General features: G+C 51.1%; 1 protein-coding gene across 1 annotated transcript in view; it reads right to left on the reverse strand.

Annotated features, from left to right (window-relative positions):
* SLC24A3 (solute carrier family 24 member 3) overlaps positions 1-3,290 on the reverse strand; it is a 139,829-nt gene extending 136,539 nt beyond the window's left edge. The window contains exon 1 of the mRNA XM_035898631.1: positions 3,161-3,290. The gene's annotated coding sequence lies outside the window, so the exon portion shown is untranslated. The remainder of the gene's footprint in view (positions 1-3,160) is intronic.
* Positions 3,291-4,511: the final 1,221 nt, after the last annotated feature.

The raw sequence follows: 4,511 nt of genomic DNA on the forward strand, positions 1-4,511 counted from the left end.
ACCCGCCCGCAGCCGCTCACGGAGCGGAGCCCAGACGGGGCCGTGCGCCCAACAGCGACCCAAGCACCGCGGTGTCGCTGCATCAGCCACCTTCATCGCATTCGTGGAGGGGAACGTAACCTCCTGCTTGCTACCCCTCATCCAGAAGCAGCCATCCCCCAGATCCAGCCCGGCGAGATTTATCCCCAAGTGCCGTACCGCAGGGCTCAAATCTCCTTGGGGCTTCAGGGCACTGGGGCTACGGCACAGAACACGGAAGACCACGCTATCACCCCAGGTCCAACAGCTTCAGAGTGAAAAATTACAAAAGGACAAAAAAAATGCAAAACAAAGGTCTTCAGGCTGGATTCTGCCTGTTTCACCTCTTTTGTATCTCAACAAGGTAGGTTTCAAAGGACAAGTGAGCAAAACCCCACTGTTTGGAGCAGTTCTGATGATAAAATGCTGCTTGATAGCCCACTGGATAAAGCATTAGAAAACAAAACCAGCCCTTCGCAAGTGTCATGCCAAGCTTTCAAATGAGCCTGAAAACACAGGCAGCTAAAGAAAAAAGATCTTTCCTTTAGCATGTAAAAAGGTGTTTACTGCCCAAGGACTACAAAAGCCAAGCCTTGCAAAACCCCACCGAACGCTCCAAAATAAGGCATTTTTATTTCCCTCCCCCATCAGCTGAGGTGAAACTACGTTTTTTTTACACACTCGCTTTTGCCCAGCTGTAGGTGCTTACACAAGCAGGCAGGAAAAAAAATTGTCTTTTCAGGTATTTTCCTACAGGCACCCGCCAAAGGGAAGCAGAAGCGCCTGAAGGCCAAATGCACGTAAGTGCGCGTCCTGGGGGGGTGTGAAGGAGGTTTAAGCTCTGCTGATTCCCAAGGAACGACAGACGCCTGAGGGTTAGGCTATGTCCCACACAGGAATTACGCTCAGCAACATCACAATTTTAGCCAAATTGCCTCAATTTCCTCGAGCAGCATGGTGCAGGCAAGCACTTAGGGACGGCAAAGGCAGGCTGGCAGGGCGAGCTCCTGTGCGGTGCCAGTCTGGGTCCCTGCCGTCACCTCCAGGCTGGACACCGTGCAGGGCCCGATCCTGCACTACGACAGCCAGCAGGAGGAGGACTGCGCTGCCCTGAGAGGGTGCTGAACTAGGCCTTCCATCAGCCTTGGCTAAACCCAGCCGCTGGTGGTGTCGGAGCTGCGCATTGATCTGAACCGCCCCGCTCCTATCCACGCTTCTGAAGACGAAGGCTGCTGTTAGGAACTGCGTTGGACGCTCTCCTCATCCTCAGCTGCTGGGACGATGGTTAAGCACACACTAGACAAGACTGACCCCAGCAGCCCAGCTCCACCATCGGGTCCCATCCGCATCTCCCGAGCAGCTGACCAAGGCGAGTCAGACGTTTCTGCCTGCCACCCAGCCTAGCGCTGACGATTTACACTCTCGCTGTGGTAACGGTCCAAATTAAACCCACGAAGCAACCGATGGGCCCTAAGCTGGGTTACTTTTACTTTCCTTTCTACAGCACTTCTCATCAGTTTTCTACCACAGAACGTATTCTGTTGTAACATCATGATAATTTAGAGAAAAAAGTAATTCACCCAGGCAGTTCTGCTTTATCCCTCCTGAACACGACTCAATGTACTCAGTCATCGTTGGTTTATCTGCTGAAAAAGGGGGGGGAAACCCACACACCACAAATAAAACCCTGCTTTTCCTCTAGGCCACTTTATTTGGTGAAGGCAGCAGAAATAGCGGAGGATGGCGAGGCAGCACGTGCTGATGGACCAAGAGCGGTGGGGGAAGATTACTGTAGGTGCTGGCATGAGGCTTTGAGACTGGACCCGCACTATCCGGGAGATATGCAAACAAGTCAAAAATTGAATAAGAAGAATTTCTGTACTAGTTTTTGCTGTCTAAAAAAAGACTATAATCATCCATCTGTCCAGAAATGTTATTAAGGATTACAGCGGAGGAAAAATTATAGGCAGAGAAGTGCAGCAAGAACTGTATTTGTCAGAATTTCTCTTGGGGCACGTAACCTACATAAGGCTTGAAGAATGGAGAAACACCTCCCCTCCCCTCCCCGAGCTTCAAGGAAACTGCATCCAAGCTCTGCAGTGGAAAGAAAAAGAAAAAAAAAGGACCAAACAGCTTATAAAGCCTTCTCTTTTAGTGGTGATATATTATGACGACTTCTGTTCAGGTAGAAATGAAAGCGATGCAATCGACTGGGTGCAGATTGAAGACTCCCCATCTTGTGCTTTTTGCTATCGTCCAAGTTTTTTTGTACAGGGTTGCCAGTGATTTGTGCCTTTAACTACAGGACGGGAAACTGCCCCTCCAAACAGAGGGGGCTCTTTGAAAACAAGCACAAGAAATTGAGAAAAAGCCCCCAGCAGCTCAGAGGAGGCACATGTCAAAAGCACGCCAGCTCACCTCCTACAGTCACGTCCCCCCTTACCCCACCCGCCCCACCCCGGGCTGCAGGTGGATCCCTGAGAAATGGGGGCACGTGAAGCACCCAAACACAGCCCATGTGTTTGTGCCCGCCTCCCCCAAAAGCTTCCCAATACGTCAAAAGAGTTCAACAAAGCAGAGCAGCAGAGTTGCAGTAACATGAGGGTCCTACGAGCTTCACAGAAACAGGAGTTGAGGAGATGAGGAGGAACCTACGAAGGTCCTTCCCGAAGGAAAAAGCTGCCTTACAAACGTAGCCTTCCTCCTCCTCAGCAGCTCAGCCCAGCCTCAAGCTACAGAACGCTAGGTTTCTTTGGGGCCATGGCTGGTGGAAGTGCTTGTTATGACTACCTACTCATTTCTCCTAGCAGACATCGTCGCTATGTACATCCCACCGCGAGAGCCGCATGCAGTGTTTATCCCAGATCCACGGAAGATGTGCTGCCTATAACCTCAGCGCTCGGCTGTGAGTACATATTAAACATTGTCCTGTACTCTGGCTGAGGGTAGGTTCTCCTCTAACACTGGTTGCTGGGGGGTTTGCAACACGGTGCACACATACATGGAAAACAACAAGCATGTTTATTGACTTAGAAATTAGTAAGCGCGAGTTTTTGGCAGTAAAGGTGATGCCAAGACAGATACCTGGAGGTAAGAAAGCCAACTGTAAGACCGAGGGGCTGGTAGCAACTCTTGTCCCTACCTGGTTCAGTGCAGTTTCTGACGTACGGCTGCCCCCCGTCCTCCGGGATGTCAGTCGCGTTCTCCTCGCTTGCTTGCAGTAGCTGTCTCCCACTCCATTTGTCATTACTGTCCACAGAATAGCTCAGGGCATCATAACCTAAAGGAAAAGAGCAGTAGATACATGAGACTGCATGGGAAAGGCAACTCCTGATCCCGCTCCTGAACGCTTGGAGCAGCCAAAACGTTTGCATTTCAAACTTAGTGTCCCCTGGGTTAGGAACAGTGGCGTTTCCAACCCGCCGGAAAGGTGCACTGCCATTAGCTCCACACCCCCGGTAGCCCCAAACCGATCAGGAGCCAGGCTCATGCCTCCACAGCTCCAAAGGTTCAGACTAGAAGAGCATCTATGGTTTTGTAAGAAGCTGTAAGCTTCAAGCAGTTTAAAATGAGAGTGCCATCCCCTGTTGTGGTTTAAAAACAAAACAAAAGAACAAGCAAGCAAAAAAACCCTCCACAAAACACGACACACAACGAAAAACCCAAACCCTCAACTTGTTACTTCTGTAGGTGTTTCACTGCTGTTAATCACCAGCAAAACTCCCCTGAATTCTGCACATGCTTACACAACACGTAAGCCACCCCTGCTTAGGATTCCAATCCAATTTGCTGCTGAATGAGGCCTCGAAAACACAGCGTTTGACGCAGAAGTTAGGTAGGCTTCTTTGCAAACTAATAAGGCACCACACAGGTTAGGAAAGCTCTGCCCCAACGGAGCGGGAGGTTCCTCGGGACGGCAAGGGCATTGCTCGGCAGCCGGTGCCGGGTCAGGGCCAGCGGCAGGGAGGCTGCCCCAGACGGGGCACTGAGGCACGGGAGCCATCCCCGCTGCCAAATTACATTTTGTAGTACAAGTCTGCACAGCTATTCTCACCAAGTGGTCAGTAGGGATCCACTTCAGTATCTTGTGCCCAAGTCTAATGACATCAGTGGAAAGGGTCCCAACCATGTTTGCTGCAGGCAAAGCAGCAGCAGCTCTTCCACACGTTAGGAAGCGTTCATCGATGAACGTGAAATCTACAGCTCCTCTCGGGTTCTGCTCACGGAGCACAAAGCACCGATGGAAATGCCTTTACGAGAATAGAGCCACGTTCATTCTCAACATGGTCCTTGTTAAGCCCAACTGCGCTGTTATCCCCACCCAACACAACCTCACCGAAGCTGCGGTGTGCCTCCGAGTCACTCCAGTAGCCCTCCCCACCTCCAACCATTAACAAGCGCCTATAAACCTCAGGGGCACATGCTTCGTGTACAACTGAAAAAAGGGATAAACGCCAGTGCAGCCACTCCAGAGCCGGGGGTCTGAGCGTGCT

This window comes from Egretta garzetta, unplaced genomic scaffold (assembly GCF_000687185.1).
Source record: "Egretta garzetta isolate BGI_Z169 unplaced genomic scaffold, ASM68718v1 scaffold198, whole genome shotgun sequence".
Classification (NCBI taxonomy): Eukaryota; Metazoa; Chordata; class Aves; order Pelecaniformes; family Ardeidae; genus Egretta; species Egretta garzetta.